Here is a 14785-nt window from a genome sequence, read left to right on the forward strand (position 1 = left end):
CTTTATATATTTCCTCAAATGTTACACAATTAATATAATGGAGTCGGGAGGTAGCCTCTTAACATATATTTCTTTTTTATTCTCATTATATTCCAAGTGTACAGTCTTGTCCACTACGTCACTACAAAAAGAAAGTTTTTGTGCCGGAAAAAGCCCAGTAGCATTTTTGTACCAGGAAAGAATGACGGCAAAACTCTCTCGGTACAAGGGTTGTGCGTCGGTCGATTTAGTTGGGTTGTAGCGTATTTCAACAACCCAATGTAAATATTGGGTTGGAAAATTCGGATTGTAATCTGCCTAATTTAGAAGAAAAAAAATGTAACACGTCCAATGGGTTGGCCGGATTGGTCGAGTTAACCCGCCCAAACCGATTTTAAAAAAAAATCAGATTTAAATTAACTAAATGTAAAAGTATACCATTTTTGCTTCAAGCTTAAAAACATTATTTTGATTTTATTGTTGAAAACTTAAAATATGAGACAAACTTTAAAATAACAAACAATTATTTCAAAATATAAAGCATAAATTAACCCATTGCTAAAATGAAAAATAAAGTTCAATACAAAGAAAACTATAGTCTATAACCCATTTTAGCATTCAATTAATTTAATGATACAAATTTATTCAACTTTCAATCAATTCAATAATGTGAACATTTGATATTGAAATAAACCTTCAAGAAATACCCCTACTGAGATACTTGGAGGGGAATTTGATAAACACCTTCAAGAAAGATCAAGACCCACCTGCAGATTCATTGAAACCAATGCACCACAATCACAAAAACATAAAAAAATAATGACATAATAGAGGAAAAAAGTAGATGGTGATTTATAAAAACTTTATTATTGTTATTTAAAAAAATTAATACCTCTGTTATGAAACTATGAAGTTCATGATGTATATGAGACATAAAAAGAAAGTGAATGAGACAGAGAGATGGGCTGGGCGGTGAGGCGGCGACAGTGAGAGTATGAGATAGAGAGATGGGCTGGGCGGTGAGTGAACCAGTGGGACGCATGAGAGAGAGTTTGAGATAGAGAGAGGGAACGAGAGAGGGGTTGGTTGGCCATGAGAGTATGAGACAAAGAGCTGGGCGGTGAGGCGGCGACGCTTGGTGTGACTGAGACAGAGAGAGGGAATGAGATCGGGGCTGGAGTGGGCGGTGCCTGCTGGTGTGGTGTGAGACAAAGAGAGGGTAAGTTGGTAACGGGAAAGAGAAGAACTTAGGTTTTTTTTTCTCTAAATTTTTTAAGGTTTTTGTACAAATATAAAATAGAAAAAATAGGTATATAATTAAATTATTACTTATTTATAATATATTTCAAAAATTAATATTTAATAATGTTAATTGGGCAGGTCGGGTTATATTGGGCGGGTTAAAATTTCGTCAAAAATTTCGGGATGTAAACTTTGTCGGTTTTTTTTTGTTTGGATTGGGCGGGTTGCGAAAACTTATGAACAGCCCTAGTTGGTACTAGGACTTAAAATGCGCCGGCAAAGAGGGAGTACGCTGAAAAAAAATATTTTCTACAGAATAGAAGAAAACACTTTTACCCGCGTAATATTGCGAAGGCAAAAGTCATCACCTTTGCCGGCGCAATATCACGTTGGCAAAAGTTAAGCATTTTTTGGCGTGACATTTCGCCGACAAAAGTTTTAAAATTACGCCGGCAAAAGTTAGTGCTTTTTGGAAAAGTAATATTAATTTCAATATTACAAATTATAAATATTAAATTATTTATTATTTGATATTTTTAATTTTATCATATTATTTAAATTAAATTAATTGATTAATTATTTAAAAAATAAATTAAAAAATCATTTGTACTGAATTAGTTAAAATTAAATCTATCACTAATTGTCTCCACTAATGTAATAAACTGAAAAAAAAAGTACTCCACTAAATTAAAACTATTAACTTGTTGAGCGGCATTGCTTCTAATAATATAAACTTGAAATAAAAAAAAAAGTGCTCTATAAATGTTGATTGGCGTCTGCATCCCTATCCTCGTCAATTTCACCGTTGCCATTGTCATCATCACCGTCATCTTCTGGTTCCAAGTCCACAATAATATCAGGAGCCATAGTGCCTATCAGCTTCCCCAAAGCATTGAGCAAGGTCTGCTGACGCCACTGATGATTCTTAAGTCTCTGATTTTCCTCGATTATTGTGTCCATTGGAGGTGGCCCTTGCTCAGCCATTTGTGATGAGGATGAAGGTGTTGTCCTCTTCTCGTCAATTGCCTTAAGCCTAGGCAGCGCCCCAAAACCTTTCTTGTAGCGCGATCAGGGCCCAAGGACATCAGTGACAATGTCCATACACGTGGGAACTCATCCTCGACATTATCGCCAACACAGGAAGTAGCAGACGATGTAGCAGACGTACTCTGCTATAATGCCACAAATTTCCTAATAAGGTTTAGGACCTTGATTAGGAGGCCGTGAGGGCCATAATTGATTTATTGTATTATTAAATGATAATACGCATGTTTAGGTGTATTAAATATGCATGTGAACCCATTTCTCAGTAATTGGGTGATTTTCATATTTTGGCTATTTCGAGCATATTTAGCATATATGTGATATGTGTGTGGTGCTTTATTATTATTTGGTTATGCCAGGGTTACCCAACACGAGACGATCCTAGGAGGTAAGCCAGTGGGAAAGCCACAACGGGATTTATTCTTGACTCGGAGTGAGTCAAGGGGTATTAGAGCATTACCGGGTTATTGGGTAATGGGAATCAATATTTGGTGATAAATTGTGAGTTAGTAAGATCAGGGCGAAATTCTGGAGGTTTTGACTAATTTTTCCCCCGGGGACATTTTCGGGACCCCGAGCGTTAGGATTTGGTTGATGTTACTTAAGCTTGAAGTAATCTTTTAAGTAATCTCTCCCTCAAAGTTCCATTTTCATCTCCCGATCGCATTTTCGAAGGTAACTTGAGTTCTAGGACTCAGATTCAAGAGAGGATCTAGGCATAGCGATCCTAGGGAAGATTATAAGCTTATTAGCTGAAGGATTTAGTTGGAAACAACTCAATCGGAGGTAATTCGAGGTTTAAGTTTTAAGTTTTTTTAAAGTTTTTAAGCTTGAATTGGACTTTATGTTTTGATGAGTTTTTGTTAGATTTGAAGCTTGGGTTTTGTTGGTTTTGGATGATGGGTATGTTTGGGAACTTTGATTTTTGAGTTTGGAGATGTTTGGATATGTTTTTGGGAGGTTTTAAAAGGTTAAAATCGAGATTATGGCAGTTTTCCTAGGTGGGGTCGCGACCCTATTCTTGGGCATCGCGGCCCAAGCTTGATGAAGCAGGTGGAGTGTTTTGGGAGCTCTGGGGGCCGCGTCACTAGGTGTAGGGCGCCGCGGCGCTTGCCCCTATTTTTCTTGTTTTGGTTGGGGGTCGTAGCTCAGTGAGTTGGGGCTGCGACGCTTGAGGGTATTTATGACCGAAATGATGTTTTAAGCTTGGGAACTCAAACTTTAGGCCTCAGGATCATTCCTACTACCTGGATTGGTGGGGTTTGATGTCTAAGAGGCTATGTTTTGGTTCCAGGATTGGTTTTAGAACTTCAACCCATTGGATCACCATTCATGGTTGTGACTAGGTTATCACTAGAGGCTTAGAGTAAGGATCGTGCTTGTGGCTCATTTATTGGTAACCGGTGCTTGGACCAAAGGTAAGAAAACTGCACCCTATGTATATGACATGCATGGTTATTCTTTATGCATGTTGGATGTTTAAATGTGACATGAATGGTTATTGTTGAGGCATGTCAAGTGATTAAATGTGATGCATGTACTGCACGAGAAACATGTGATTAGGGCATGCTATGAATATTGAATATGAGATTGTTCAGAGCTTGAGCTTCTGTGTTTATGCATGATCCTAATTATGCTAACAATTGTTAAGTAAGCATGATGTATGCCTTGTATTTGGATATTTGACATATGATATATGTTTGGTAGCATTGCTTACTTGTATATGGCACTGACTAGTCAGGGTCGGCATTGGTCGCGTATTACTGACTTGAGAGTCAGAAACAGCATAAGCGTCATGACTCCACTTGCATGTTTTGAAAATCCGTGGAATCCGAGCTAGAAATAACCCTCAACAACTTTGACTTGCTCTTGAACGATTTTGACCGAGTTCTGGGCATCTGTTGAGCAGAAAATTCACATTTTATTCAATTACTTATTCATTCAAAAGGAGTTAGTTTCACTCATTGAACTCTATAAATAGGATCCTTCACTCAACCATTTGCTTCATCATTCAAACACTTCTTAAAGCCTCCAAGCTGCTAAGTTTGTTCTAAAGAGAAAAACTAGGGTTTTGGGGTTAAAAGATTTCAATTCCAAGCTTTTCTAAATAATTGGGAAGTAAGTAGAGTGATATTTCGGTATTGAGGTGTAGATCAAAGTTCTAATCTATCTAAGGTATTCTTTATCCTCGGGTTTATTTCATTATAGTTTCTCTTATTCTTTTCATTTTCTTCAAAATCCTAACTTGTTGTAATGGCTTTTGGTTATGTGTTTGATTCCTTTGAAACTTAAGGTTTTCGGTAAGTTCTTATCTTGATTGTTTAGATATTCTTTTCATCTTCTTTTCTTTAGAAAACTTATGATCTTACTGTCTGGTTTTAGGAGTTTCCAATCCCGTTCTTGTCTCCAATATCCCAGTTTTTTTGTAAGGAAAATATGTTAGATTTTATGTGTTATGATCATGTTTATATGCTAAGGGTATGTATGATGTATGTATGCATATATTTTATGTTGTAGTCTTTTGAGAAATATGGTTGCTTAGATAGCAAATAAGCAAATCACAAGATTTTTATCATTATCATAGACTATAGTTATGCTTAAACCTACCTCTAAATAGTAGCAAAATGACTTAGATGGTTTATCATATTCTATATTTGTGTTTAAACCTACCTCTAAATTGCAGCAAGACGACCAAGATGGTTTCTATCACATACTACGACATTTAGTTAATGACCATTAATTTGTAGTCATATGTTTTATGATTTACGTTTTTACGTCATACGTTTTATGATTTATGTTTTTACGTCTTATGATTTATGATATGCTTTAGTAGGTTTTCCTTACTGGGCATTAGACTCATTCCTTTTTATTTTAGATGGTGCAGGAAAATGAGCTTGGAAGGTGGGAAAGATTCATGGCAGCTTTGGCATGTGGATTGGGCGAGAACTGAATGAATGGACTGATGGGAAAGATCAAGGATGACATTTTGTTTCAAGTCTTTTTAATTATGTAGTTATTTTTTTTCGCATTTAGTATTTCAACAATTAATTAAAGGTTTCGTTTTTTTTTTATGATTTTATGTAATAACAATGGAATCCCGTTGTAACGCCATGGATAACCAAGATTGTTACACTATGTGTTTAAAATAGTGCAGGACTTGCTAATCAAGTCATTTAAAAAAAATGTGATCCTAAAATCATAAACAAGTTAGGTTTAAAATATTTTGGTCATAAGCGGATAATTTTCATTAAAATAAACATTTAGTACATGGGATCCCCAAAACAGGATTTAAAGAACATATTTACAAAATTTCTAAAAGTTATGAATAATCAAGGCCACTATAATGGCAAAATACACATTTTAGGTTTTCGTCCCTGTACAATCCCTTGACCGTGGCGGCCGAGCAGCTGACAATGTACACCTCGCCCCCAGAGCTCTCCAACTCGTGATTGATCCATTATACCTTTGCCTTTACCTGCACCGCGTAGCACCCGTGAGCCAAGGCCCAGAAAGAAAACCATAAAATCATAGCACAACAAATAACAAAAATCAGTAATTCATACAACATCACCAAACACTCAACAGTCCATAACATTCACATAATCAGTGATAACAGTTGACAAATCAACAATCTATTATCCAAGTATTCAACATGTCATATTCATCAAATTAACCATAGTAAACATATCATACAATATATAGAGTCGACGCCCTTAGGTCGCACCCTCAGTTAAAGTCACTGTCTTTGGCTCACTTAGGGCAAGCCCAGTGTTCAACCCACAGACTCTGGCTCACTTAGGCGAAGCTCAGTTATTATTTAATTAACCTTAGCTACCAGTGGCCGAGCCGCATCCTTGTGCGCCAATATTAATTTCGACACTCTTAGGTTGTTTATCTCATACTTACATGGCATAATACCACCATACAATATTGCATACAAATATAGGGAACTCTTAGTCCTAACTTATCCATATAAAAGGGTGCAGTTTTCTGACCTTTAATTTTCGAGTGGAGAAAGTGAAGCGGTTCCGAGCATGATCCTTAGCTCTGAGCCTTGGCGACAAACCTAGTCACAATCCATAAATGGTACTTTTAAATTTCAAAGGACAATCCTCGGACCAATTTACGCTCTCGGGACCTCTAATTCCACCAAACGAAGTGGTGAAACCGTCCCCCCGAGCCCCTAAGCAAAACCTTAAAAAGTGCCTAAAAACCAAGTTCTGGAGGCAGGGTAGCGCTACAACGCTACCTATAGGGTGCTACAACGCTAAAAACAGAACCAAAAAGCCCCCCAGAAAAGCAGCCTAGCATTGTAGCACTCCCTACCTAGCGCTACAGCGCTATAACCCGACCTTCAAATTTCTGGGTTTGCTCTTTGAATTTTCCCGAGCTAAAGCTCTAAAAATCCGTCCCTAAGGACCTCCAAACCCAACATTAACCACATAAATCACTATAGCTCATCCAAAACAATACAATAACATCAAAACTTAGCTAAAAACCTCACCAAACACAGAAATCAGAATTTGAGCTTTGAAGCTCAAGAACCCTAACTAAAAGCTAGAAAACTTCTCAAAACATTAAAGAAATCCTTACTTTAGAGAGGGATTCAACCCTAAGTTGCCTCCAATACTATTCCAAGCTTTAAATCCTCAGATTCCCAAGCTTAAGTCCTTAAAACTCCATCCCAAAACCCACATTCAGAAATAAAACTCAACTAAAACTCAGTAAACTCAAAGGCCTAAAACCTTACCTCCATGGTAGCTAATCCACAGCTTCAATCCTCCAATTCTTGATTTTAAACTGCCAGACTTCCCAGCTGAAGTTCCCTCTGGTTTCCCTTCCAAGACCCCAACTTCCTTAAGTAATTCCAGCCTTCCCTTTCCTTCAATTTCCCTTCAACCCAAGCTTTGTTTATGCATCTATTAGACCCTTAGCTTCACAGTTCATCAAGGAGAGAGAGTGAGAGAGAGGAATACATGAAAGAGAAGGAGCAGGGAGGTTCTACTCCTTTCTGTTTTATTCCTACTAAATCTGAGTATATCTCATTTTGAAAAAAAACCAAATTGCCCTCCCACATAACACTTAGTCCTTTAGTCAAATAAGGGTATACTAGTCATTTGCTCCCAATTCCAGCTAATTCCTTGAGTGTTCCTATCATTTACTAATTAATCTCTTCATCAAATTAACTCCCAATTATTTACTCAAATGTCTAATAATCCCCGATATATTTTCCATATTCCCAAAATACCCCCAGGTTCCCCTGAGTCGGATATAAATTCCTGCCGTGACTATTTCTCCAATTCACTCACCAGGACCGTCTCGAGCCATAAACTGCAAATATATCTACATAATAATGTGGTCTCGACAATTAATCACATAAAATTACATTTATGCCCTCTACGGGCCAAAATTACAAATATGCCCTTATAAGCAAAAAAAGACCCACATGCATATTTAATACTCATAAACATGCACTTAATCATCTCCTCATAATCATATAATCATGCATTAAATCATATATTCACATAATACCAATTATACCCTCCGACACACTAATCAAGACTCTTAAGCCTTATGAGTAATTTTGGGTCGTTACACCCGTATTTTGGATTTTTATAATAAAGTTCTATTATTTTATGTATGTATTCCAAAAATAGTAGTTATGCTTAGTATTTTTTAATGGTCGGAGGTCTTTAAGTTAGTCGGGTCATTACAATTTAATTAATAATTAATAAGTAATTACTACTAATTTACAACAATCAATTAGTAATGACTATATATTAATTATTTACTAAACTTTTAGTTAAATGATAATGAATTTTAAATTAATACACACTTTAATAAAGTTAATGTTAGGCAACATTACATATTTCGCTGCCGCTAAGCCACATCTCCTTCTTCTTGTGGAGCTGCTCGAATGTGTTGATCATGCTTGGAAATTTGCCAGTAGAAGGTTCGATCTAAGAAAAACAAATTATTAGAAAAGTGTTATCCCTATAAAATTTTCTTTACACAACAAATGTCAGTTATTGTAACTTATGTGGTCATAAACATGTGCAATAATGGATTTGGAGCAGTGTCCTCTTGGTATGGGTATTTTTGCCTGAGCCTCTTTATTTCTCTTTGATATACGCTTAAAGCACAAAATAATACTCATTAATTTAGATTATAAAATTATAATGTTGCTGTAATTTAAAAACTAAACTATACATGGTGTTGCTCAAACTCCAATAATCGCAAAGAGTTGCCCAGTCAGGAGAGTTAACACCAGTATAAGGTTGGGCTTTGGATCTCTCGTTTTCCATATCTCCCCCAACCTTAACCCAGTGCTTCTTCATCGTATAACGCTAGTCACTTAGACTCTGCTACATATGTCTTCCCATGGCATCGTTAATTACATGATTGCCTTATGGATAAAGGAATTTGTCTTACAATCACAATTTTTGAGTTTATTAAAATATTATGAAGATGGAAAAAATAATTATTTATAATTTCTTCAAAATTTAGTAAGATACTTACAAATAATATCTGAATAATGACTTCTCGATCAATTGCTGATACTTGTTCCCAACTTAGTGTAGTTAGGGGTATTGTAATGCCCTACTACCTAGGGTCTGTTACACTGTGTATTTTAAATAGTACTAAACTTGTTAAACGAGTCATTTGGCCATAATCGTGTAACTAAATGCGATTAACGGTTTAGGGTTAAATTTTTTGGTTAAGGATACAAACGTTTCACATTGGGATCTCAAAATACATTTAAAAGGTTAATTATAATAAACGATTTAAAACCAATCGACCTAAGCGGAAAAATAGGGTTTAACCCTAGTTCCTCTTTAAACCCTCGACCATGGTGGTCGAGCAGCTACATATGTACACATCGTCACCTAAGCTCTCCAACTCAAGGATGGTCCAACTTCCTTTTACCTTTACCTGCAGTACATAGCACCCGTGAGCCGAGGCTTAGCAAGAAAACTCAAGCATGCTCATAAGCAGTCAATAACATGTCATCAAATCATAATAAGCATGCCTAGCAGTAATAACCCTATTCATGCATTCAGGCAAATACGAATAAATGATTATGGGTTCTTGCACACTGAGTAGATGACTGTTAAGTCAATCTAGGGTCCTGTGCCCTGAATAGATGACTACTAAGTCAATCTGGGGTCCTGCACCCTGAATAGATGACTATCAAGTCACTCTGGGTCCTGCGCCCTGAATAGATGACTATTAAGTCAATCTGGGGTCTTGCACCTTGAATAGATGACTATTAAGTCGTTTTTGGGTCCTGCGCCCTGAATAGGTGACTAATATGACATCCTGGGGTCTTGTGCCCTAAGCAATGTGACCATCAAGTCACTTGAGCCTTTTAGCCTTGGCTCTGAGTAACTAGTCATAGACTAGTCAAGTGCTTCAGTTGTAACGCCCTGGTTACCCCAGAACAGTTACGGTGAACCAGAAATTTGACCCGCTACCCAAGTCCTTTGGTTAAAAATGTGCTCTAAATGTGATTAACAGGTTAAGGTGGAAAAAAAAACCAATAAAAAGGAAAGGATATATTTCGTTACAAACTGCTCTATAAAGTTAATCAAAACATTTACAAGTTGTTCTCAGTACAAAATGGTCATTACTGTTTCAAATATACAATCCCCGCCGACCTAAGCGGAAAAATAGGGTAAGCCCCATAGTTCCTCTGAGAACTCCTTGGCCATGGTGGTTAAGCGGCCGCATATGTACACATCACCACCTAAGCTCTCCACTCAAGGCTGGGTGAGCTTTTCTTTCCCTTTACCTGCACCACATAGCACCCATGAGCCAAGGCCCAGCAAGAAAACTCAATATAGCATGATATAATATCAACAATGATCATAATAATCATTTAGGACTATCAGTCCAAAACAGATAGGTGACAGTCGCAAAAGTCACGAAAGTGGGTACAGCCCCCTCTAGCCATGTGATGATAGGGTCACAAGGGCTTAGCAGATAAGTGAACCTTTCATAAGTTTGAATAGGATAGGTGTATGGTGATTTGTCACCAACATAACCTTCCTCATGACTCTAGAGTCATAACTATGGAACATCGTTCCTTAGCCATGTGACAATAGTCACCGGGGCCTTATGCCCTGGCTCTGAGTAACTAGTCTTAGACTAGCCAAGCGCTTACAAGTTCATCGACCTTAGGGTCGGTCTAGTGTTAATGCCTTAGAGCCATTCAACACTGATATCGATTAGATCTAATCTTCATTTGGCCTTGCGTTCATGACGCTATGCCATTTCTGACTCTTAGGTCAATATCCCTGACTAGTCAGTACATATTCAAGTATACAACATTCACTAGCATATAATATGCAATCCATGTCCACATTTATCAACCAACATGCCTCAATAACAATCACGCATGTCATATACATATACAGGGTGCAATTGTATTCATACACCATTTTCTTACTTCAGATTCAAGCTAGAATGATAAAAAGAATGACCCTTGAGAATGATCAACCTTTAGTCTTTTAGCGGTCACCTAATCATAACCAAACACGGGACATCATTAATAATAATGATCAACATAGGTTTCCAAACCAATATCTAGCCTCCGGGAGATCAATCCAAACTAATCCAAGTAGTAGGAACACTCCCGAGGCCTATAACTAAGTTCCGGGTGTCAAAACATGCAAACGGGGTGAAAACTAGGCAAAGGATGTGGCCCTAGCACCTTGGGCCATGGCCCCCAGAATTTCCTGAAGCAAGGGTCGCGACGCCCTTCATCAAGGGCCGTGGTGCCCAGCAGGTTCAGAACTCCCACCTGCTTCTTCAAAGCAGGGCCGTGGCCCCCAACTTTGGGCCATTCCCAAATGTGTTTTTAACACTCCAAAGCCTCCAAAATCATACCTAAACATTCCACAATCATTAAAACAAAGTTCCCAAGCTTCCCATAGCTCCAAAACCCAAGGTTCAAACTAACCAAAAACTCAACAATTTACAAAATCTAATTCAAAGCTTAGAAACTCGAAAATCTCAAAACTTAAACTTTGATTACTTTCGATTGGGTTGTTTTCCATCAAATTCTTCGGTTAAGAAGCTTATAATCTTTCCTAGGATCGCTATGCCTCGATCCTCGCTCGATTACGACTCCTAGAACTTGAGATTTCTTCGAAAAGGCTCAAATGGTAAAACGAATTGACGAAAGGGAGAACGAAAGGTTTTCTAACGTACGTTCTATCTGATAAGCTACTTCAAGCTTAAGTAACCTCAAATAAAACCTAGTGCTCAGGGTCCCGAAAACACCCCCGGGGCCAGGATTGACAAGATCAGGGGCGAGTATTAGGCTGCCCACGTCGCCCTCGCGTCTACTCAACAACAAGAGTAGGATGCCAAAGCTGCCCTGGCGACTGCCAGGGAAAGCGAGAAGGTCGCGCAGGCCACCTTGGTTGTTGCGCAGGCCGACCTGGAGGCATCCCAGGCCAAGCTACTGGAGTTCGAGTCTACCAAGGTTGCCCTGGACGCCACGAAGGTCGAACTTGAAGAGGCCAAGGACGCCCTTGTGGCAGAGAGGGCATCTTCTAGCTCCTCCATGGAGGCCATGCTGTATCATTGCTGGGCCTTCAACTAGGATGGTGACTTTTATTTCCTGGGGCCGGAGGTGTGGGAGCCCTTCCTAGAGAAGTTCAAGGCTCGCCTTCAACAAGAGGCGTCCTCTGAGACTGGGGAGACTTCCGCTGCAGCCGAGCAGGATGCTGAAGGGGTGACTTCGTCGGAGCGGCCTGGTGGGGCTTAGGACTTCTGCTCATTTTTCTCTTATTATTATTTTGTTTTTATTTGTAATTTTATATCACGAGGTTTTTATCCTCGAGACAACTGGTTTCCTCTGATTTACTTTAATCTATTTATATATATTTTTTATGGTTTAACTTTATTGCTACTCATCTTTAACGCATTTGGTGAGAACTTAGTTTCTGTTGGTGCTATGATTGACATCTCATGCTTTTTAGGAAAAGACATCTATTAATAAATTTGAACCAACTTCTAAGTTTTAGGACCTGGTTGTATCCAGAACATTAATTTTAAAAACTTAGTTCGCGTTAATCCTTTATTGATATCTCGCGCTTTTTAAGAAAAACATCGATCAATCAATTTTAATCAACTTCTAAGTTTTAGGACCTGGTTGTATCCAGGACATTGATTTTAAAAACTTAGTTCATGTTAATCCTTTATTGATATCTCGCGCTTTTTAAGAAAAACATCGATCAATCAATTTGAATCAACTTCTAAGTTTTAGGACCTGGTTGTACCAGGATATATGCCCCCCAAGTAATCAGGAAAGGGCCTTTCGTGGTTACTTGACGTTACATCCACAAAAATATACGACAATGTGAAAAGATTATCTCTTATTACTTAATAAAAAAAGGTGGCTTTTCTAACTAAGCCTTACAAAGATATTACTGATAATATTTCTTTAAGTGTATAGCGTTCCAAGTCCGTGGGACTGCTTCTCCGTTAAGCCGAGCTAGCTTGAAGGTTCCTTCTTTCACAACCTCTGTTATTTGATATGGCCCTTCCCAGTTTGGTCCCAACGCTCCGTCCTTGGGATCCTTACTGGCTAGGAAGACTCTTCTGAGTACCAGGTCGCCAACGCTAAAGACACGTTTCTTGACATTTGAGTTGAAATAACAGGTGATCTTTTGTTGATAATGTGCGAGCTGCAACTGTGAAGCTTCTCGTTTTTCATCAATTAGGTCGAGGGACGTGTAGAGCAATTCGCGTTCTGGTCTTGGTCAAATGTCTGGACTCTATGCGAGGCTACCTTTACTTCGACAGGAAGAATTGCCTCACTTTCGAAAGCCAGGGAGAAAGGAGTATGACCCATCGAATTTTGGTGTGAGGTCCGGTATGCCCACAGTACCTAGGGGAGCTGTTCGGGCCAAACTCCCTTGGCTTCATCCAACCTCTTCTTAAGGCTTGCTTTTAGTGTCTTGTTGACAGCCTCGACCTGCCCATTGGCCTGGGGATAGGCCACAAAGGAGAAGCTTTTAACAATGTGGTGCCTCTCACAGAATTCGGTGAAGAGATCGCCATCGAACTGCGTTCCATTATCCGACACGATCTTCTTTAGTAGCCCGAATCGACAAACAATATTCTTGACCACAGAGTCAAGGACTCTCTTTGAAGTGATCTTCGCTAGGGGCTCTGCTTCTGCCCACTTTGTGAAGTAGTCGATAGCCACCATCACTTAGCGAACTCCTCCCTTTCCAGTAAGGAGGGCACCAACCAAGTCAATCCCCCAGACCACGAACGACCACAGGGACGAGATCATCTTCAGCTTGATCGGAGGAGCCCGGGAAATTGCAGCGAATTGCTGACACTTTTTACACTTTTGGACGTAGGAGATCGAGTCCTTTGACAGAGTGGGCCAATAATACCCTTGCCTTAGTATCTTTAGGGATAGGCTTTGCCCCCCAGTGTGATCTCCGCAAAAACCCTCATGCACCTCCTGCAAAATGGTCTTCGCCTCGCTTGACGGAACACATCGTAGGAGAGGTAAAGAGAGGCCACACCAGTATAATATCCCATCTATCACTGTATACCTTGTTTCCTGATAAAGTACCCTCCTTGCTTCATTTCGCCCCTCGGGTAACTTTCCTACTGTGAGATACTCGAGGATGGGAGTCATCCAAGTCGGTTTGGCATCGATTATCTCGACCTCTGCCCCGATTTCCTCTATGCTTGGTCTTTCCAAGAACTCTATCGACACCAGCCCCAAAGTCTCCGCCTCCCCAGAGGTAGCGAGCTTTGCCAGAGCGTTCGCGTTGGCATTCTGCTCCCGCTGTATCTGCTCGACTAAGCCGCACTCAAATGTAGATAGCCATTTCTTTACCTTGGTCAGGTAAGCGGCCATCTTGGCTCCCCGTGCTTGGTATTCTCCCAACGCTTGGTTTACCACGAGCTGGGAATTGCTGTAACACTGGACAGAGCTGGCCCTCAGCTCCTGGGCCACCCTTAGCCCAGCCAATAAATCTTTGTATTTGGCCTTGTTGTTGGACGCTTTGAATCCGAATTGCAACGCCGAGTGGAATCGATGTGCCTATGGGGATATCAATATGATACCTGCCCCATAGCCGTTCTCGTTAGACAAGCCATCTACGAAGACCTTCCATGAGACCTGAGTTGACTCTTCTATTGAATCTTCTCGGAACCCTGTGCATTCTGCCAAAAAATCAGCAAGGGCCTAGCTTTTTATTGCAGTTCGCGGTATGTATAGTATCTCAAATTGGCTAAGCTTGATAGCCCACTTCAACAGACGCCCCGATGCTTCAGGTTTATGCAAAACCTGCCTTAAAGGCTGATCAGTTATGACATGTATTGAGTGGGACTGGAAATACGACTTGAGCTTTCGGGAGGCCGTAATAAGGCAGAAAGCCATATTTTCCATCAATGGATACCGTGATTCAGCTCTGAGAAGCCTCTTGCTAATGTAATAGACTGGCTTTTGAGATCGGTCTTCTTCTCGGACTAATACGTCACT

The sequence above is a fragment of the Humulus lupulus genome, chromosome 5 (genome assembly GCF_963169125.1).
Source record: "Humulus lupulus chromosome 5, drHumLupu1.1, whole genome shotgun sequence".
Lineage (NCBI taxonomy): Eukaryota > Viridiplantae > Streptophyta > Magnoliopsida > Rosales > Cannabaceae > Humulus > Humulus lupulus.